Here is a 24,101-nt window from a genome sequence, read left to right on the forward strand (position 1 = left end):
TGTGCTCCTTTTCCTCCTTTGGTACAAGGTACAAAAAAGGCTGTAAACATTTGGAGAGTGTATTTTCCTCAGGCTAGGTTGTTGTGTTCCTGCAAGCATATTACCTTTGGGTATCAGGAATGTCAAACCTACCCTTCTCTGAATTTTCCAGTCTAGAGGATATAAACAGCCAGTAACCAGCTACTGGCTCTAGTACAGGAAACCTTTTTATCAGATTCTGCCATTCCCTTCAGAGAAAGGGGTGTGGCTAAGCACAACCACAGTGCCTTCAAGATTTTTCACAGTCTAAAGAGCTTGACTGCTAAAGCAGCAGATTGGACAAAAGTCAAAAAAAACCAAAACCCTGTGGAGACATCAGGGAGTTTTTTTGAACATGGTTAAAATACAAGCCAGATCAGTTCCCTTTATAGTACTGGCCACGGTTGCATGAATAGATTTCCCCTCACAGAGTGTAAAGTACACCACAAAAAATTCAGAGTAGTTTTGAAAGAACAATTTTTAGCCACCTTGTGTGCTACAAAAAAAATACAAGATCTCCTGTTCTGACTCTGCTTTGAGCCCAAGCAGCTAATGCATATCTTACTGTGCACTTGTGTAGGGAGAGAGCCTGTTAGCATTTCCCCATTGGATGCACAGACTCCTTATGTGCAAATTTTGTTTTAAAATGCTGATTAGCCACATAATTAGTAATCAGAATATTGAGGGGAAGAGCAGTTGGAACATCTTTAGTTTGCAATGATTATACCTGAGTTGAGAGGCCACTGTGCATTAGAATACACACACACATCTTGTTACATCTTAGCAAGGAAAACCCACAGCAATTCCATCAGATACAGGACAACATCCCAGCACGTAAGTAAGGTCCTTACAATGTTGAAAAAACATTCCAATGTTAATTTTTGTGCTTTCTAACTGGAAATTGTTGAGATAGTGTATTTAACAACTATTTAATTTGTTTTTCAACACAGAAATCACTAAACCATTTTGAGCGATGATTTTAAAAGACGTTCACAAACTAAATGCAGTTATTTATAGAAGGACATCAGTTGGATAGGAGATCCTTAAAGAACTAAGATACTGTATTAGTGGTTCAAACAGATGGCCCTTTTCCCTATTACTCAGTACTGGGCTAATTTACCCTGCACCACACCACGTAGGAGGTCACACATTTGCTAGCATTTTCAAGAGGAAAAAAAGAGCAATAGAGGCCATGATAAATACCACTTCAGGCACGTATTCTACCACTCCCATTTTCTGCTGAAGATTCAACTAAAGGTGCTGTTCCTCACTCTCAGATACACGGTGTTCCTAAATGCTGACTACAGGTAGATACATCTCATGGCAGCTAAACACCATCCCTTCTGTGTAACTGCCTGGGCAGAATCACTGCCTTTGCAGGGGCTGTCCTTCGGTTTTGTTGACCCTGTGCAAGTGCAATCCAGCTGGGCCCCTGACTGTGTTTGGTGGTTGATGGGGTGTTGTCTCATTCACAACTGCTTCGCTGGAGAGGGACTAAAATAGAGTTAAGGGGCTGTGGAACTTGCTTAGAGAGCCTGTTGGTCTCCTCCCTGCTAACCTCTTCCAACATCCTCCTATGCAGGCCTGCTCGCTGCCCTGTGTGGTTAGGGGGCAATTCTTACTTCTTATGCCTGAAATGTTTCCAGGAAAGAAAGCACAAGGGTCAGTGCAAAGCAGCATAAAGCTATGTCTGCTTTGTAGGAAACAAGACTTTCTTGTAGAACTGATTATACTGCAATTCCTGTTCTGCTGGCAGAACTAGACATACGTGCAGGTGGTATATTCTGCAGCCAACAATCCGAAGGAGACTACTGAAAAAGAATCAGGCACTAAACAGTAACACTGAGAATGAAGACAAGCACAAATAGACTTTGAGATGGAGAGTGGGACATGAGATGAAAAATGATTGGCACAGGGAGCCCAGGAAGGGTGGAAGCATATGGCTGTGTCATGTGCAACTGAAGTCAGTCAGAGCTGACTCAAACTGGCAAAAAGTGAAGGAAATACATAAAGGTGAAAGAACGGTGATGCACAGGGTATGTGTTGGTGCTGAATTTGCAGAAATCGGAAGCTAAGTAATCATGGCTTATTGTCTGAATTGGATGGAAGATGAAAAGCTGCTACAAGCAGCCTTTTTTCATCTGCTAAACCTGTACTAGGCAAAATTCACTCCATCAAAACTGAAATTTATACCTACTGCAAATGCCCCAAACCATCACAAATTGCCTGTCAGGATCATGCAGAGCCTTGTCATACATATGGTCTGGATCTTCAAAGAAATCATTTTAAGAGGGTCTTGTCCTGTAAAATTCCAGCACTAGCTCAGTAACAACTGCCTGGAAGTTTCAGCAAAAATACACCCCTTCCCCAGTTGTTATCTATGCTGGCTGCCCCTTCAGGACCTCTGCAAATAAACAAAGTGGTTTTGCCTTGCTTACTCACAACAAATAGCTCCTGTCACATGGCAGCCCACTGTAACCCAGTGACATGTCTTGCATGAGTTAGGATTACAGAATCAAGCCTATGGACACTAATGGATAAGATGTTCCTATCCAATAATCTAAAACTCTTCGCTGTCCTCCAGACCCAGTTTTTATGTTCTCTGCTGACTCATGCTACCTGTCAGCCCTGGATCACAATGGATCTGACTTAATCCACCCTTCTGCCCTGTTGATCACTACTAAGTCTTCTCTATCTCTGTTGTCACAGTGCCATGCTTAAAGAACAGTGAGGAATGCTGCCTTTGTGGCAGCAGTTAGTGAACGCCACTTTTAAGGAGAATGTCCCAAATCTCATTAAAAAGAAATAAGGCCATCTGGATCCTAAGACAGTTGGTTTAAAAAAAAAACCCCACAAAACTATTTTGAAACCAATTTACTAAGAAATTCAGAAAGGAAAACAAGTTTGTTGCCAGCAAACATTGTAGCCTTTGTCATCTATTACCACATGAACAAAGCACTCAATGACTGACTCCAATACCACTGCCAATTATTATGACAACATACAGTATAATTGTATTATGTTTACAATATAATACATGTGAGTATTCAATAGAGCCTGGCAGGACTTCAGTCACTGCCTCTTTTATGCTTTAAAAATCAATTTTTCAAACTGGGTTTGCTGTATAACATGTTCTGTAATTACATACTTTACTGTATAGAGAACAAGAAAGGATATTGAAAGTGATTTCAGGCAAACCTCTTAACTTTTAGTGAGATAAACCATTTTTATTCACACACATTGCACCACTACCAGCCAACATAATGTCTTTATTCTATAATCATGCCCCACCCCATTTCCATTGACATTAGTGGAAAGTCTTCCAGAAGTCTCAACTGAAGCAAAATCAAGACCAAAACATTCAGGGCCTAGTTTTAACGGAGTTCCTGCTTCACTGCTTATTCTGCAATTGCATGTAACTATAAAGGTAAACAGGATCATTTAAACATCTGATTAATTTGTGAATGACATCAGGTAACAAACTTAGCAAATGGCTCAATTCATGTTTGCCAAATCACATGCAAAATACAAGCAGGAGGTTGCCTTGGAAAATATGAACTAAAGACATATGCTCAGACTCAACTACCTAGTTACTAAAAGACCCCATTGTCAGCCCATAGTCATAACTCAGCCCAATTTCTGGGTGGGCTACGTACTTTGCAGATGAATCAGGACACAGGTGCAGAGATACTCAAAACAGCAATGTGCATGCTAGCCTAGGTGCACCATGCCTAAGCAACAACATACAAACATGATTATAATGATTCTCAGGCAAGTCTGAGTTCAGAAGTAACATGGTGCACACAGCACTTTGTATGAGTTAATGAACCTCACTAGGTTCAAGATATCATTATAACTTACTGTAATGCACAAGACTGGGTGCTCTCTACACTGCATTCCACCGAGCTACCAGATTAAGACACTCCTTAGCTCAAGATCAGTTAAGAAATCAATTTGGGTTTAAAAGTTTAGATTTAAAAGCCCACAGCTTTCTTTTCTCCAGACTATCCTGCCCCCTCGCTACCATGGCTTAAATGTATTTCTATGATAAGGTGTTACTTCACAGAATTGAATTACAAAAACCCCACCAAACAATAAAAAAAACCCCGACCCAAAACTACATTGATGAATTGATGTAATGGGTAAAAAGATGATTTGATAGTTGGTTTCAGAAGGTAGTGGTTAATGGACTGTCCTCATCTTGGAGGCTTCCAACAAGTGGAGTACTGTGCAGGTCTGGTCTGGGACCTGCTTTGTTTCAAATCTAGTGACATGGAGGAGGCAATGAAGTGTGTTCTCACCAAGTTTCCAGATGACACCAAACAATCAAACTAGTCAAATATGCTCAAGTGCAGAGCCACCTTTCAAAGGGACCTAGGTATGCCAGAAGGCTGGGCTGATATGCAATTACAAGATTCAACAAGGACAAATGAAAGTCTTGCACTCAGGAAGGAGAAACCTCATGCAGCAGTACAGGCTGGAGACCAACTGGCTGGGCAGCTGGGGACATTGGCAGTAACAGCATGAGCTAGCAGTGCGTCCTGGCAGCAAAGGAGGGCCACATCCTGGGCTGTACTACCAGGCACATAGCCAGTAGATCATTAGAAGTGATTATCCCCACTTCACTCCACATGCTTTTGACTGCATTGAGAATACTGCACCCAGTTTGGGGCCTCCTGTGAGAAAGATGTTGATAAGCCACAGTGAGGTCACTGAAGGACCACAAAGATGGTCAGGGGGCTAAAGCAGAGGCTGGGTGAGGCAGTGCTGAGGAAAGTGGGCATGTTCAGCCTGCATGAGAGGTGGATTTGGGAGGACCTAATGATAGCTTCTCAATACGTGTGAGGCAGTGACCAAGAAAATGGAGCCAGGCTCTTCTCAGCACTGCACAGCAGAAGGATGAGACACAAAAGGACACACTGAAACAAGAACGTCTCCAATTTGCCATAAGGATGAACTCTTTCACCACCCAAGCACTGAAGCAGGTAGTCCAAAGAGGTTGTGTAGTCTCCAGCCTTGGCAGTATTCAAGGCCTGACTGAATAAAGTTCTGAGCTTGAGTATATGGATGCCACAACTTCAACTCCAGTTACTGACAAACACTGGCTTGTTCTGCTATTGAAAAAAATACATGCCACCACTAGCAGCTCCAAAGCAGAGCCCTGGTTACATGGGGCAGACTCAGAGCAAGTAACAGTTGCAGAGATGCCTTCTTCAATGTGATGCTCAGCTTGGAAATTTTAGTGCTGACACAGTGGGCCAAGCAGAGGTCTTCTGCAAATACGTTGAAAATGTCTGGAACCTTTTAAAAACTTCTCTGATCACTGTTGGTGGATTCATTTTCACAACTCCGTATGATTTATACACCATCTAAGAGGCATGTATAAACTTAACAGGAAAATTTGGAATATATGTCCTTATATTTCTATAGCACTGGCTAAAGAGAAAACATTTGAAAGCATCAGGCTGGAGAGAAACTGTGAGGGTAACTCCTCAAGTATCTGTCTTGGGACATACTTAATGTTTTTCCTTGTAACCTTGGCACAGAAATTAGGTCTGTGATAAGCTGTTAGTACAAAGAAAGACTGTATTCAACCCCAAAGGAGAATGGCTAACTGCAATAACAAAAACAGAGTGAGATTAGATAAAATGCATAATCATACACATAGGACTAAGAATTCCTGTGACAAGTTTGAAATAACAAATGAGGAGAAAGAAGAGGGTGTATTAGTCTATCAGAGGATGCCTATGAGCAATCACTGTGATGCGACAGATAACACCGAGATACTCTGGGTGAGATGTTGCCAGGACAGATAGAGAAGTAACAATGTCAGGATACAAAGTGCTAATCAAAGTGAAACATACTACATGTAAGGTCTTGTCACTCATACTCATGAAAAATTAAATCAAAACAGAGCAATTACAGAAAAATCTGACTTAAGCTCTCAGGCAACGCAGTAATATAAGAGAAATGCTAAAGATTAAAAGATAATGTCTATTACAAAACAGAGGTCTGATCAAAATATTAACAAGCTGAGAAAATTCACTACTTTGAATATTTCTTTCCTGTGTAAATAATTAGTTTTACATGACCAGCATTGGGTGCTACTTTGTTTCTCTAGACATTCGTTTCTGCGTATTTTTCCTTCTGGAATTCTCTTTTTTACATCTTTTGTTCAAGGACTGTGGATAGCAACAACTCAAATTAATTTCAACACAGATCCTCACAAATATAGATAAAATTCTGTTATTCTCCAAGAGCTACAGGCAATTTTAGCAGAAATATTAGTTTCTGCTAAAACTAATAGGAGAAACAGAAATGACAGAGTTTGATTTCATCATGGAAAGAAAGTCTGTGCAATTACCAATTCGTATTGTTAAAATCAGGAATCTTCTTACTCTTCAGGCAAGATCGCTGAAAAAACACAGTTTCCCCCACTAACATGACAGACTTTGCTATCAAGGCTGGCAGCAAACCTACAGTATTCTTAAGCCAGACATGATGTTAAGCACTACATGGCACTTTGCCAGTTCATGGATCTCCTGGTAGGTAGTTGCCTAAGGCCACGAAAGTCAGTCAACTAGGATAAGAACACAGCAATGTCCATCTCCCAGGTGTGTACTGACCATTAGACTGCGGTCCTTTTCTAGGAAGGGATTCTGAAAAATGTCAAACTTTATGGGAAAGAGGTTCTATTTAAACATTTAAAGCTTTGAAGCGCTTACGGGAACAGAAGGAAGGAAACGGAAATAGAAAAAATGAGCAATCCAAGTTAATCCAAGAAACATGATATCAATTGATCACAGAGCCGCCTGGAAGGAAAACGCAATCGATACCGAGGGGAAGAAATCAAATAAAAAAAGATAGTGCTTCAGTGACTGAAGCAAAGATGCTCAAGTTGCAGCTGGAGGTGATCAATGTGTTCTCACCCTCTACTGTACAATAAAAACTAGAAAGCTAAACATTATGAAATGTCATCTAATGCCAATGTACTTCTTTCCACCACTGTGTAAAAGTGGTGAAATATGAGTCTGAAATTGCTATTAGAATTGCTACGCAGTGCTTTGTAAGTGGCTTACTCATGAAATAAGACTGCTTACTCACTGCAAAGGAATATTTAGGTGCACCTGAGCTCCTGGAAAATGATGTTGGCATGAAAATTCTCCTGGATTTTAATGTCTTTCCCAGATCTGGTATTGGCATGTTGATATTTTGAAGACAAACTGATATTTCTGGTAACAATTTCAATTTGTTCCAGGAATTAGGAACATAATCTTGCTAATGAAAATAATATTAACATTTACAAAGTTTATGATGTTACTGATCTAAACAGAAAGAAAGTAGCACACATGCAAATATCCAATTTATTATCCAAATACTATTTTCATTTAGGAAAGAAATCATCATAAAAATACTATCCTGTACCTAAGAAGTAATTGGAGCCAGGTCAGTATGGTCTTACATTTACCTACAGGACAGCAATACTACTTCATTATTAAAATCAGATTATCTCTTTGGAGAATTTGAACTTCTTAAAAAAAAAAAGAAAAAGAAAAAAAAGAAAAAAAAGAAAAAAAAAGAGAAATAGAGAGTTCCCCCTCTACAGCTTGGAAAACTGAAGTCTCAATCAAGAGCTCAAAAGTCAGGCTCCTTTATTGGTGTTTCATAGCATCTTATTCAAAGTGTAGCTACAGTAATTTATTGCCAACACTTTCACGGCAGTATAAGACTTAGAACCAAGAATGCGAAATCCAGCTCAAAGTCTTTAGCAAGAAGTTCAGAAGAAAATCTTGCCTTTGTGTTTTCTCATTCTACCCACTAATTCTCAGATTGTTCAGTGTCTCACAGGATTACCTGAGGGAAATATTTGAATACACACCCTCCTCTGTGGCCTATATTTGCATTAAGGAAAAAGAAAGGATTCATCAGAAACTTACCTGACCCTCTGTTAGAACACTGACAGAACAAGAATGATGGTCTCATTTCTTTGCCACTCTCCTCAGATAGGTCAATAAGGTATAGATGGGGAGACCTGACCCCATGGCCATAGGCAAGTGACTACCTCCTAGGATTAAGAACACAGACATTAATGTACATCTGATCCTTAAACCCCAAGGTCAAATTAAATTTTCTTTCTCTCTCAGATACTATTAACTCTGAGAATATGAAACTTTCTTCTTTTCCACCTTTGTGCTTGAGTTTTAATAGACTTTATTTTTAATATAAGGATTCCCTTCATTCCATTTTCTTAAGTTTATTTCTTTTTAAAAATTTACTGCACATTTTCCCTTAGAATTTAAACTCTTTCTTTCCAAGGTTGAGATGACGTTGTAAAACAAATACTGTTTCTTTAAAGCTGATGCAGTAAGAACAAGCAGGCTGTCTTAGACTGCAGTACATTTCATTTCTCATAAGCATGCTATCATTAGCTACCTTCAGGAGAATGAATTTTATTGATTGGTTCAAATCAAACTTGTGACCTGGTGGCAGTATTAGCTGTTTGTTACAAAGCATCATCTCCTCATTAATCTTTCATTAGACAGCGTGATCCGAGAAGCCAGCAGCAGTCACACCACGCTTACTCTCTCGAGTGATGCCACCACAGAGGGCTCCCTTATTGGATCACGGCAATTACCGGCCTTGCAACGCAGATTCTGAAAGCCTTATCAAATTTTCCTCCCAGATATGGCAAACTTACAAATAATCATGTGCTGTTTCTTGGGTGAGGACATCACGGAATTACACCAAAATGCAGTAAGCTCAAGTCATTTGCCATTAAACATGTGACTCTCGTTCCTGAGATGATACATCTTCATTTACAGCATATGGAGTATTTTACAGAAAGCCAAAACACAGAAAATTAAGGTGTCTTATAAAGTTCCAGTCAAAGAACAGAAAACTGCCAAATGAGATTTCTTTATGGGAGAAATGACTCTCCTGTATCTGTATTGCTGGCATCTCAGTGCCATCATCTAAAGGAACTGAGTAACAACTGCAAGTAAACAGCAGACAGTATGAGAAAGCAGCATCTTTTCCTGAGTACCTAAGCACAGTACAAAGCCCAAGAAGGGGACATCAGTTGTTATTTTCAGTTCAATGGCACATCATAACAAGGTTTGGGGAGAGAAGGTGGGAATTATGCAACTCTAAATGCATGATATTTGCATGCAAACGTTAAAAAAAGTTGACATTTTAGTGGCTCTGAGTGAAGAGCCTTAATATATGGCAACTGACCTATGCTTCCAGGGATCCTCAGGCTTAAAAGTAAAAAAGTTGTATCACTAAGCTATTTTCTGCAGTCATATAAAGGCAGCATTAAAATCTGAACACAAGCCATCCATTAACCTCTGCAACCACTAAAATAAAAAGGCCTAGCAAAGGATAAAAAAACTGTCCATTAGAAGAGAACTTAAAATGCACACTAGAGAATGTTCTTAGTAGCTTAAAAGTGATTCTGGCTAAATTACCAAGTTTTCATCAGGGACATGGAAAAGTGACATGCACAGTGCACACTGATGTAATGTGGCTGCCTCACAACTGCCTCAGGCAAGGTGGTGAACACCTTCCAGTCCCACAGATGTTACACCTCCTAGTAACATCATCCATGGTCACACTCATGGTGGATGTGATAGTTGTCCACTACCAGTACGACTGAAAGGACAGGGAGCCTACCTATCAAAATTAAGACTGACTTCCTTTCCTGCATGAAAAAAGATGCAACAAAAAGACACTTTGAGGTAGATTTAGATAAAATACAGGACTAGTAAAGGTAGCTAATGCTCTAAGTTGGCTCATCTCATTATGGGCAGTACAAAATGTCAGTGTGACACATAGTACACAAACTACAGTGGTTCAGAGTTTGGAATTTGCTCTTAAAAAGATAATTCGAGCTTCAGGAAACTGAACTGCCTCCTTTTTATTATGTTGTCGGCTTGGGCACTTGATTAAGTATTTATCTCCTCTTCAGCTCAACAGGAAACTTCTATGGTTCTCTCAGGTGCCTTCACCAAAGCACACATACTTGGATAAGCAAAATGATACTGCCCTAATTCATATGATATACTCCATAGAATCTGCATGATAAAAATCAGTGCCTGGTCTCTTATGCCTGGGTTGTAGTAACAGCAAAACACCAGCCAAGTTTTCTATTGGAGGTAGATTCACTGTACAGATCTGGACCTCATTTTTGTCAGAAAAATCAGCTTTCAAGTTTCACGCTGACCTGAAAATACTTTGTCATGGCATGGTTCCTCATGGACTTTGGAAAGATTTGAACTGTAATGTGCTATCTTGGCTCACATACTACTGTTCTCTGGAGCTACCAGACAAGTTTCAGGTAAGATACCAGTATTCTGATAAAAATGCAAGTCTTTGGTAATAATCTTTTCAAATGTGAACACACCAAAGTGAGACTGATAAGAGGAAGAAAATACAAAAGTACTGTCAAGAGAAAATGCAATAGAACAGGGAATGATTATGTATCTTCAGCTGCACATAATATGCATTTATTTAAAAAAGGACTGAAATTTAAATACTTCTAAAAGAAAATGATGCCTTTATCATAGCCTTCCAGTATATTCACACTACAGATTTAAACATTTTAGCAAAAAAACAGGTGGATACACCAATACACTCCAAATTTTAACTAAACAATTGTCACACTAGTATGCCTCAGGCAAGATTGTAAGCCAACAGATAGACTTTCTGGATTACATTCCTAGGTCTGGACAAAATACAGTAATAATGATGTTAATATGCAGAACAACATAATTAATATTTGAACACACGCATATGAAAAATTTCTGACCTGCAGAAACAATTTAGGCAGCTATATGAATATAATTTAAGAGGTTAACAACCTTGAGAAGAAACTTGACTGACATCTTGACAAATGGCTGATTTCCAAAAGACACCTCTGTATCACAGCATTCCACTGTACCTTCCTTGAAGCATGAATCCCAAATACTGAATTTTTAATACTGATTCCTAGAACACAGACACGGTCAGTGGCTGTTTCTAATCCAAGTTTTTATTGAAGTTAATGGACCCTGACTCACAAAATGTGGAAAAAAAAATCAAAGCACAGTGATAAAATTTGCGTGAGCCGTATCAGTTAATCGTAAGGGCCACGCACCTATTTTATGTGTGAGGCTGACAGACTGTTATTTGTTCTTTTTAACTCCTGGACACATACACATTAAGGAATAATTATACTGTTAACTTTAAGTTTTCCATCAATATTACTACCATACAGTATTTATATAAAGCTCTGACTTTTAAACTCTAATTAAAGCCATCCTTAAGAAGTAGTAGATGTATGAAAAACAAACTGGTTACAGCTAGAAGGACCAAGAAAGGCATAATTTAATTTTCCAACTTACCAAGCCTCAGAATTCTTTGCTCAAATTGTTGGAGATTGATATTAAACTGTAGGTGTCATCATGATCACGGTCAAACAAGCTTATTACAATGAAGCCAGAAGCGGTTCACATTTTTCAACAATCCCATTCATTTCACCCAGTACGTCAGAAGTGGATGAGTTCCAATATTAAACAATAACGTGACATATGAAACATGTCTGACATAACTGACTTACTAGTTAACCAGCCCACATAGAGCCATTTGTGTTAGGGAAAAAAGGGGAAAAAAAGAAAAAAAAGAGAAGAGAAAGGACTGGTATAGCAGAATGCTGCTTCACAAGTCCTACAGCTCCACAGTTCTTGACTAAATCACCAGCAGCTAGATGTATTTCTACGTGCCTTCCCAATCCAAACAGAGCTTATCTAATGACAACAGTTCTTTCCACAGTACAGCGGCAACATGAAACCCTGCATATGGAGCAATGGGTAAACTGGCTCCAAGACTTCACGTGTGGAGTGTTTTTTGGTTTGCAACATGTGAAGCAATGAACATTGATCCTCAGATCTGGAAGGAGGCCTTAAAGATAAAGAAATAATATCTGCATTCTAGTAAATGAAATAACTGTGTATCTCCATGCTTCCCTTGGGCTCTTGCTTGGCTAGCTGGAAAACAGAGATAAAATGGAGCAGCTCATCTGCTTCTCAACAAGATGATAATTGTTTTCATTCCAAGAAAACATTTTGCATTTGAAAAACTGTATTTTCTGACAATTATAAAAATCCTACCAGAACCCTCATTTCACCAATCCTAGTTCCATCGTTTCACCAACTGTAACTTCCTTTGCTTTTCATTATTCCTTCCCCCAAACCATAAAACACTGTTTTTCTCCTCTAAGTGAGGGCTTCTGCCTTTCTTTGCTTGACCACCTAGAAATGCTCTGGGGGACTAAGATACATAAAGTAAAATCAAATAAACTTAATAGAAATTAAATCTTTCGTATATAATCCAAATCAGTTGCAAATTTCAGAACAATGCTGAGGACATTCCTTGAAGTTTTGGAATAAACAGTATGCCTTCATTAAAAATGAAGATGCTGTAGTGAGGAAAATTGTATTCTTGAGCCAATATCCCTGATATCATTCTATTGAATTAATAAAGGCAGCTGAATACATTTTCTGAATTTTGTCAGAGTCCCGGCAGCAAGTTCACTGTGATGAGGAAATCATTTGGAAAGCCCGTGTACCAATAACCTTCCTGATATATGCTCAGGGCAGGAAACAAAAAGTGTGATAAACCCTGGATATGGATTTAGAGAAAGACCTGAATCTGTAAGGATGGCAGATCCTTGTGTGGAGACCATAACTTCTTTCTTGTCTGATAGAGTGAATTTAATCTCACAACTGTAATACACAGCTCCAGCAAATATTTCAATACAATTCTTGCAATTGACCCTATGCAGAACTTTTATTTATAGACCTTGATCCACTTTCTTCACATACTTCAGAGAACCACCCTGGTTTTCAGCTCCTTTCAGAAAAATCCAAACCCTCAAAGACTCAAACTAGAAATGAAACAGGGAGGGAACGTTAACTTGTCTGACAGGACTACCATTAACTCACAGTTCTCATCAGATTAATACAGAGATTGGGTTGCTAGCATTATCCAGCCTGCTCACTGGCCTTTTTAATCTTATATATGTGATGCAATACTCAAGTGCTGTAAAGGATTAAACCCTTAAACCCTGATGCAGCAGAGTATTTAAGCAAGTAAGCCCAATGAAGTAAGCAACTAAATATGAGATGTGACTTCATGGAGAAAGTCACACTATGAGATGTGTAGCAAAAGTTTCTACAGCTAACTTTCAAATATATAGGTTTATAGGGGGAGAAGGAATAAGCTAGATAAGGCAAAACCATAGCAAATTACAAAAAAAACCAGAGTAAGGACTGATTTAAATAATACCCACACTGACTCTTATAAAGTGAAATACTATTCTGAAGCAGAAGTAACTGGGGATAACGGGACATGATTAATTCAAAGGCAGATAATTTTTCCACAAACAACTTAGAGATGAACAGAGGAAAATAAAACAGATGTTTGTACCGTAGACATCAACATTCATCTGGAATCTAGACTGTTTAGTTTAGAACACATGGTATAAGAATGACTGTAGTGAGAGGAAATACTGTGAACAAGTTTACAAAATCTAACATACAGTTCCTTCCAAAAACAGACTTTCTGCTTCATGAAACAAAATGAATTTTAATGCCAAAAAGCAACCAAGATAATTTACATCCTTGCGTCTGAACAATCACATTTTTGCTGGTCTTGCTGCAAAATCATACAACTCTAGTCAGCATCAGAAATACGTACTCTGCATGTTTGTATGCATTAGTTAGCACACATTTTCTAGACATTCACATCAGTTTAAATGATTTGCAAGCATGGATGAGCCTCTGGCACAACATAACTCCCTCCTATGCTGTCATCCCAGATCACAGCTCTGAGAAAAGCAAAACACGTTCTCATTTACTTTGAAGTCTGTGGTATACTGTGTGTTAGCATGGAATTTCTCTGTAAGCAAAATTTGCTTAGGTAAAGCATTATTTACTAATCAAGTGTTTGGTAATACATGAAGGAATTCAAACACCTCCTATACAATCAACAGTGTACTTTCCAAGGACTGTAGAATGTATATTCTTCAGAGATTAAGAACCACCTACCACAGCCAGTCACACAAAATCTCAATACCTGGTTTCTTTCCAAACAGCCTTACTAGAACACAAGATTGAAAACCTAAGGTTTATTGTAAATGATTGTTGGTTTTGCTATATGTAATTCTAATAAACAATCAGTTGTAAAAAGGTTTCATGTGCACATGACAATATGGGGCAACAGCCACTACAAGGAAATCTAAATATATTATCCGTGCCAGGTACGTTTTAAGGACTCTCCTTGGTTTGTTGTTCTGCATAATAGAAGTCTTGCTTAGAAAGTCAAATGGAAAATATTGAACTGGAGAAATTAATCTAATTTGCAACCAATTAAGGAGTTAAAAATATAAAACTCATTTGAGTAGCAGTAAGCTATAGTTAAGATATAAATGGTATTTTTATATGGATTGATACATATGCATAAATAATTTACTTATTACCAAAACCTATGATTGGTGCTTATCTAGAACACCACCTTGACAAAGAATGTATAGGAATATAATGGTTTGTATACCAAGGTACATTGATACATATGTACACTGAAATGTTGAGATTAGTCTGGAATTTTTCACCAACCTATCTAAACACAGATATTTTATCTACCATACAGAACATATATTATGCAGTAAAAAAAACAAATTAACTTGTTATGCAAAATATAGTGTTTGACACCACTTTGTGAAAAATTTGCCAGAAAAAAATAGGTTATAATTTAGTACAGGCACACATAATGTTGCTGGATGGTTATACTGACCAGTTCTGTATGCATTTTGAAATGTACTTGAATTAACTTCAATTTATAATTATGAACAACATATATGCAATTGCATTAAGAAAAATACTTAAATTCTTAAACTGATAACACCGAATGGAACAGAATTGCCTGATTTCATGTGAAAAATTCATGTTATCAGGTAAAAGAGGTGGCCATTTCAACAGTAACTGAAAATGGAAATGCAGAACTGTATTGAGCCCTTCCATGAACATTCCTGCTGACCTAGGAGGAAGAGTTATCTATGCAGGATTAATACTGCAGCGCAATGTCTGCTCAGCATTCAGAGCAATGAAAGAACGCCTGTTCATTTAGGCACTGCACATGCAGTACAGGGAACAAAGAATGCAGAAATCCTATTTTTCCAGGGTACAGTTATATTCCTTTATGTCAACAGGACTTCCCAGTGTAGGCAGCCAAGAGGTAAACTAAGATTCACGAAGGCACAGTGGATATAGATGTGCAGATCTGAAGGGAAGAGATCACCTTCATATGAGAAACTAATGAATACTGAGCATATCACCAGCTCCCAGAAGAGCATTCTTATAAAGCAGAACTGCTGTCCTCATTAAACAATTGTTTGGGGGGTTGTTCACATTGGTCTTAATTGCCTATTCACTCAACACACTGTACCTCAGTCAACTGATTTCTGAGTATGTAGCTTTAATGTAAAACATTTTTTGAGCTGCTGAGAAGTACATTTAGATTAAATGATACTTAGATTACCAAACTTCAGGTCACATAGTATTCCAGCAAGCCATTTATTTTCTACTAGAAATAGCTATGTTTTAATTCTTAACTGTTGAGAATGAGTGAATTAAAGGGTTTAACTAATTCCATTATTAAGTCAAACACTGAAGATTAATTCAATATGGCCCATTTCAGTTCTGTATTATATACTGCTTGCTATGTCTCTTTTCTACCACAAAGCATCTACATAGCTATCCATAGTTGATCTAACATGACTAAATCTGGATATGTGTAAAAATAATTCTGTAAGACAATACTTGCTTTCAGAATGTCCAGAACTACCCAAGGTGTATCTGTCACAAGGTCCCACTGAAAGTTACTTTAAAACTTCTTCTATACATCATTGCTTAGAATTTTAAAAGCATGAAACACAACTAGCATCCTATTTTTTTCATATATGATGTGTTTGCACTGGCGTATTTTTTTCCATAAGAAAAAGAACTGCTAAACTCCTTTAGTCTGAGTGGCTTTTATCTTAGACCAACAGAAACAATACAATCAAAGGGAAAGAGAAGTGTCTCCAAGAGTTGTCCTCATAAAGGAAAAAATTATGTTAACACATAGTAATTAAAAATGCAGTCATAACATTGGCTGCACTATAATCTAGACATGCCTGCTCTAGCTTCAGGATCACCTGCTGGGATATTTGCAGTGATCTAGGTGGGGCAGCACAGAGCTCGGCAATGGCTAGGAAAATGGTCCAGACTGGGCAGTCAGAACCTGGGTAGGACTGAAAGCTTTACAATAGCGATACAATTTGAATCCTTACCCAAGATTAGCATATCAAATACATAACCATGCTTCCTTGTAGTCTTTAATTCAGAGCACATGCCTGGATGATAAGTGCCCTCACTTCTCCAGGTTTTGCCTTTATGTTTATCGGAATTAATAGTTTAATTCTTCAAAGGCCCATACATGAATGAGACTGACATGTCAGATCAACTCTTACCTTTTGATCCAAGAGCCACTCCTGCAGGCTTCTTTGAAATTTGATATTAGATTCCGTTTTACTGTAATCTTAGCTCAAGTTGCAAGTTAAATATTGACATTATTTTAAGCCCTATCTATACATTAAAAAACCCAAACCTAGTTTGATATGGCACTATAAAATTGAAGGACAGCCATAGGTCAGTTCACACAACTCAACAGTGGTTCACATCACCACTTCGTAGTATGGACACTTGCTTACAATGCTTATGTGCTACCAGCTTTTCACAGATGTTCACAGTTATATCCATGTCTCCATAACAATGGACAGTAGAAAAATCCACTGTCATAAAAGAATCCAGGAAATATGCACCTGAATTCATCCTTGCACACCAAAATGAGTTAATTTCTTATACAGATACATTATCTCATGCATCATGTTGCACTGTGGTCCCTACTTAGGCTAATTTAGGCAGCAGGCAAAAAAAGCCTATTGTTTGGAGACAAGAAGTTTACAGTGGCTGTCTATACTATGTGGTTTCTTTCTCTCAATATCTACAGATTGTCCACATCAACTCAGATTCATCACTCTTTTTATGCCAGCAGTTGTACAAGGACGTAAGGGAGCTGGCTTGCACCTTCCTCAGTGTGGGTGAGGGTCATGTACAACCATCAGCACACCTTAGGACAGTTCTCCAGATTCCTCAATTTATGCTCAGGATGTAGTCCCTATAAATTATTGCAGGAGAGCTGGCTATCTGTACACAAAAGCATTCTGATTGTTCCCTCCCCTCAAATGGCGTCTGTGCTCAGACTGTGCACAGAGACAGGATGCTATGGTGGCTATAAGAGACAGAAAACCAGCATACAGGGAGGAAGACAAGACCTTTTTGCTCTCTTGTCCCCTGATACCTGCACATGGGCTGAGGTAGACAAAAAAATGGCTCCCAAATGTAGAATCAGTAGACAATCATGTTGACATCTTAGTAAAAAAAATTTCTTTTTCCTCTGTTAGCTTTTACCCATTTCTTTTTTCTCAGGTAGGAAATGAGACTTGAATAAAGAAAAATACTAATACCTAAGAAAATTAAAGAAGTTCCATCAGAAAATTTTCCTTCTAAAAACTTAATCAGTGAGTAGAGATGTTATCTAAGATGCACTTTGTTATCTAAATGCCTCTTATAAAGAAATAAAGCAACATTATTACACAGAGCAAAATTACACTGCACAATCTATTTCAATACATTTCATTTCCTAGGCTTAAAGGTCTTTGCCCTTGAAGAAAGAGACTTCAAAAAAACCCAACCCAAAAGCCCTGTTACTAATGCTAAGTATATCGGTTTGGAGTCAAGAGTTATTAAGAGTCAACAAGGCCTTCCACAGTAATCAGACCGGTGCCAAACAGACTTGACCTTACCTAGCATCAGGGACCAAGGACTAGTCATTGAGACATGTTGAAGCACTGAAACATCTGCAACCCTTTAGCAAATATGAACATCACCTGATGCAGGAAAAGGCTATTTCAGGCTTTCATCCTGTGATGATGAGAAATACTATGAGCAGACTACATGATGGTAAGTTTTCTAAACTTGACCTTGTCAGACACCTGCTGACATATGGAAGGTAACCCTGCACAAATGAGACACAGAGCTCACTACAGCCCTTGGAGATGATGGAAGAGATGAGCCATATTTAAAAAAAAATAGCAGAGCAGAACCAACTATAGAAAGGTAAAGGTACAACCCAGAGCATGCCATGGCAAAGAGGACTACTGCTACAAGTTCCAGGGACCTGTTGCTGGCTCTATGGCCTATTTGTTCTCTGTTGTGGAAATACATTTCTTGGACATCATCTGGACCAGCAGCCTAGATTAGTAGGTCACAAACTGGAAATCATGCAACTGGAAGGAGAAAAAAAGAGCAAGCATCAGCCTCCAGCAGAAGTTTCTGAAAGCAGCAGCTCCTCTCCTTTTTAAGTGGCTTTGGGTTCAGCTCAGCAAGTTCTTTGCGACACTGAGCTTCTACAAAGCAGTTACTAGCTACTGGGGAGAGCTGCTGAAAGTAAGTGTTCCTGGGGAGATAAGAGCATGAAGCTTCCTTATGAAGTAACAGTGAACGATGCGATCGTTCTCATTGATACGGGGTAAGGGATACTGTACTACTAAGTAAATACTTAGTAGTATCTAAGTAGTATCTACTAAGGCATATTACTGCCCAATGCCACCATTCTGACATCTTCCTTTGCCTGGAGATAGTCTGAATACAGCACGTACTGTGGTGCTGGAGTGGCAGCACTGCAGCCCCCAATAGCCATCCTTTTCCTGTAGAAGGGAGAGGTACCTGTAATGGTAATTGTCCAGAGTACATTCTAGAGTAATCTCCAGCCTTTCATCCTACTCTGTTGCCCCCAGCTCAAGAAAACATGTATCCAGCTGAGATGGCAGGTAGAGAATGGAGGCACAGAAAACATGTGAAAACTGCTCCTGGATCTACTTCATGCAACATTTCCATCTGATCTGGAATTGAGCTGTGGGTGTAAGCAGTTTATTGGCACAGGTGAGCCTGTACCAACAGGAGTAAAAATAGGATGGTGTTGCCAGTCTGTTGTTGCTTCTAAGATCAGTAGAAACTGCAGCACCAATGTGGACACCTGCCATAAAGAAAAATGACACTAGAGGGTTCTAATCTATACTTCAACCTGTAGTGGCATTGGAGTCACGGGAGGGAAAGGAATACGCAAGGAAGAATTACCAAACACGCAGGAAGAATACTTTGATATGTAACAAGGGAGATGATGGAAACAAGAAAGAAAAATTATTCATAGAACAAATGGTGTGACACAAATCTCTGGCAGAGGTGGCAACAGAAAAGTCCTAGAGATTAACAAAAGGAGGGTGGACAGGTGGATGCGTAGTTTCAAACAATTCTGTTACGTCATTGTGCCTGGCTGTAAGGACAGACAACAGGACCAGTCTTGTTTATGCAAAGCATCTGGCCTTGGATATTTTTCTTATTCCCCACTGTAAAGGTCAGACACTTTTATCTGAGATGCCCCAATATATTTTCCTGTCTTGAGGCTTTTTAGTGATCTGTCAGCTACTGCTCTGGAAATCTTACACAAATGCTTTGAAGAAAGAACAAACTTTCTCTTTGTCAGAGATAAAACACGTACCTTCAACCATACAGAGAATTAAATGGCACTAAAGCAACACCCTTCAGAGAAACAGGCTCGCACAGCTTTAAGAGAAGGTCATGGTGATTCCTGATGCTGTCTCCTGTGACCTAATAGAGGGGTGTAGAGAAGATAAAGTCTTCTCAGAAAGGACTGCATTTGATGAGGCAATGGACACAAGTTGCAACAAGAGCAATTTATGTTAGATATTAAGAAATTCACCATGAAGGCAGTCAAACCTTGGAACAAGTTACTGAGAGAAGAGGTAGAATTTCTGTCCTTGGAAATGCTCAACACCTGACCAGACAAGGGCTTGAGCAAAGTAATCTAAGTAGGCTGTGCTTTCAGCAGTGGTTTGAACTAGGTTATCTCCAGAGATCCCTTCCAATAACCTTAGGATTCTTGACCAGGCATCCCTCTTGTCAGAAACTGACAACAGGACAGAGAATCAAGAAGATAATCCTGCTAGTGCACCTCTGGTTACTTCTGAAGTGTTTCTTAAACATGTGCTCTGTTTACCTCCACTCTCCTGCCTTGTGGCAATCCTGGAAGAGAGGTGTAGGGGCTGCTGCTGTGGAAGCTCTGGAATTCTTGTGATATGAGGGGCAGTGTAGAAACCATGGCCCACAGTAACATAAAAAAATTAGAGACAAACTTAAAGAAGAGTCATCCCACAAACATACCTATGTAACACTATGCTATTTACATTACAGAGTTGTCCAAGGAATTTAAGAGCACCAGTTCTCATCCACATCAAAGAAAGGTCAGAAAGCTCTGCATGAGAAGAGAGCCCATACTGTCCCGATGCTATTAATTTTTCCATCTCTGATGTCCAAGATACACACATACCAAGCATGGAAAACACATATGCTATCAGTGGAAGAACCTTTCACATCTTCCCAAAACGCTTGTGCTATTACAGCCCACTATCTATAGCAAAGCTGAATTATATGGGGCAAATCTTTAAAAAATGTTTTTCACCTTTGTCCAGTGTTTTATGACATCTATATTCTAGAAATGATAGACATTTTCTCCTAAAATTAGAAATAGCACTGTAGTATGAGTACTTCCCACAAATCTCAAAGCTAGGAGAGGAGCACTGCTAGTAACTGATGCACTTTTCCGCAGGTCACTGTTTCTAGTAAGTTTTGAAAGTATTCTTTAAATGGGCAGCGTTCCTTCAGTGCTTTAGGGCATTTCTTAAGAATCAAGAGGAAGTAGGAGAAATGAAATGAGTGTTGCTTTCTGCAAAAGCTGAGTCACAGTTACATTTCACTATGCAACAGCCTGCCCTTTGTGCCCTTCTGCCTACAGGCTGCAGCAACCTTCAGCTGTCTACAAGTTTAAAGTCATGCTCAAAAACCAAACAATGAAATCAGCAACTTTTGTAACATGTCACATGGATCTGTGAGTGTGATTTTGGGAAAGTTCCAAGTTTAGAAAATGTTGCTCCTACTATTCCAATTACGTGGCAAGAAGTTTTTGTTTACAATGTTTATTTGTAAAACTGTGGATGACTGAGGGTTTTACCCTGAAAATAAAGATGAGGTATTACTGGAAACTGAGTAACAGTGACAGTGGTCCTCCATTATGTGTGGGTACATATTAGGAACTACAGAAAATTCATCAACACACCTTTATTATGTCATACAACGATCACCTAATCGAAGTCAAGGGAGAGACTCACACTGCTTTCAATAGCATTTGGATCAAATAAGCCTTGATGTAAAAACAACCCAGCCCCCAAACAATTGATATCGAACCCTTGGGTGCATGTTAAATAAGGATGACTGAAGTTCCCAGACCGACATACTGCCCATGAAGAGTCAGATTCCCAGACTTTTGCACACTCACAAATAAAGTCAACTGCCAGTAAACCTGGCAGCTGTTTCAGGTTAATTTTTATAAACTCAGGCTTCACAAACAATGCTAAAAACCCTTGTCACTCTTGGAGATCTCTGTATGTTAGTCCCTCTGCTAATGCCTATGGCTTATTCACCATCATACTGATGTTCTTTAAGATGTTCTTGCCCTTCTGCAGGGGGTTAATATCACCAAGTGTAGGAAAAAACATATGAGCAAACCTAAACAAAAAGCAGCTTTGCTAAGTGAACACTTCCTTTGCATAGCTGAACTATATTGACAAAGCTATAGAACCATGTAAATGCCTAACTATGTTTTTGTATTACAATTTACATATACATAGTTCAGGGTATATAGGGTCAAGTTGTTATTACATATTTATGGCCAGTTCATGTTCTTATTGAATTTATCTTAATGAACAGTATAAGCACACTGTATGCATATTTTTTTGCCTTTATCTTCTTCTAAATCTGAACTTGCCAGTTTCAGAAATGTTAAAGGTAAGCTTATAATATGCAATATAAGCTTGTATATTATCCCAGCTGTAGTTCCAATGTGAACTCAACTAATCACAGCAGCACTCTGCCACATCAAAGACCCAAACTGGACACTATGCCATGACATGACTACCACAAGCTTGTTCAGAACTTGGGTATGTCTGTGTGTGCATTGCTAGATGATATAGACATCCATAGTGTATTTCAGAAAAGGACCCATCTGATAGCTGTAAAGCTGGTTCCAGTCTGCGCCCATCTGTACACAGTGAAACATTACATACAACTCATACCCTGTGTTATCAGAACACCAATTATCAGAAACTAAACTAATATTCAACATCCTAAAATGGAAGTTCTCAGAAAGCAGACACAAGCAGGAAGGACACACTGTCATATTTGAATGTTATGCAACACTTCACTAACACAATTATCAGCTTAACTCGCAAAACCTCAGGTCAACTCCAGTGTCAGATGTTATAAGACTTCTTTGTAAATGATTATGTGCTGGAGAAAAGGTATCCCAAAGAATGACACAAGTGGCTTTCTGCATGTTCTATACATATAATGTCATACAATGAAAATAAAAGGGGACTGAAGAGACTGTAGAAAATACTTCTTCCCCTGTGTGACCGTTCTTTAATTTACTGTATTCTGTTATAAACTTATAATCCACTTCTGTGAGATACAAATGTTCTTTTATGGATTTAAGTGTTTAGCAAAACCAGCCAAAGACCATTAAAGAATCATCTTCACAATCATATTAACAGCAAAACTCCTGTGATTGAATGGATCAAGAGTTAATTCTACAACACATTAAAGTGACAGCTTATAATAATTAATTGTCCAAATTGTAGTTTTATTTTTAATAAGAGTATCATCACAGTACAATGTTTCTTATAAATGCTAGAGCATTATAATAAACAAGGAACTGCCAGGCTTATCTTTGAGAAACATTAAGTGGGGTGGGGGAAAGTAAAACTAACTCCAAGTAACTTCCCTTACTCCTGTTACTGGAAATAACATAAATCAACACCTAAGGCACTAACACATTCCGACACCAAGATGATCCTCCTCCAGATCTATGTCTATGGGTGCAGCTAACCCACTCTTGTACTGAAGGGATTAACTTCAAAACAGCCCTGTCCCACCTCTTCCTTGGCCTCGTGAAGCACATTCATGAGGGGTGAAGAGACTGTAAGACTGGGGACATGCAGTATGCCCACTGCCACTCTTGGAGGGTTTACAGGAAGTGAATGAACAGCACAGTGGACGTTTTAGAACAGTAAGGTACCCCCAAATCAATGTAACTGTATCTTGTACATGCAGATAAACCCATGTTTAAGTAGTTTTTTTCAGTGCTAGACAGTTTGTTAGACTTCTTCAGCTACCTGCTGATAGCCTCTCACTTCCTCAACAAGAATGGACATGACAATCAAGATTTAACCTCGTCTTTGAAATGACTGCTGAAAATTATGAGGGCCAATGGGATCCTGGGATGCATCAGGAGGAGTGTGGCCAGCAGGTCGAAGGAGGTGATCCTCCCCCTCTATTCTGCCCTGGTCAGGCCCCACCTGGAGTATTGTGTCCAGTTCTGGGCTCCCTGGTATAAAAAAGACATGGATCTCCTGGAGAGAGTCCAAAGAAGGGCTACAAAGATGATTAAGGGCCTGGAACATCTCCCCTACGAGGAGAGGCTGAGTGAGCTGGGGCTGTTCAGCCTGGAAAAAAGAAGACTAATGGGGGACCTAATCAATGTTTATAAATATCTTAAGTATGGGATGCAGGGGGAAATGGCCAGCCCCTTTTCAGTGGTCTGTGGGGACAGGACAAGGGGCAATGGCTGCAAGTTGGAGCACAGGAAGTTCCGCACCAACATGTGGAAGAACTTTTACACACTGAGGGTGACAGAGCCCTGGGACAGGCTGCCCAGGGAGGTGGTGGAGTCTCCTTCTCTGGAGATATTCAAGACCCCTCTGGACACCTATCTGTGTAATATGAGCTGGGGAGCTGCTTTGGCAGGGGGGTTGG

The 24,101-nt window shown here is 39.1% G+C and overlaps 1 long non-coding RNA gene across 1 annotated transcript in view; it reads right to left on the minus strand.

Annotated features, from left to right (window-relative positions):
* The window catches only part of LOC311190194, a 43,917-nt gene that overhangs the window by 12,471 nt on the left and 7,345 nt on the right, over positions 1-24,101 (minus strand). The window contains exon 2 of the long non-coding RNA XR_014617194.1: positions 7,956-8,083. This is a non-coding gene — a long non-coding RNA (uncharacterized lncRNA). The remainder of the gene's footprint in view (positions 1-7,955; positions 8,084-24,101) is intronic.

The sequence above is a fragment of the Gallinula chloropus genome (genome assembly GCF_964237585.1).
Source record: "Gallinula chloropus genome assembly, chromosome: 3".
Classification (NCBI taxonomy): domain Eukaryota; kingdom Metazoa; phylum Chordata; class Aves; order Gruiformes; family Rallidae; genus Gallinula; species Gallinula chloropus.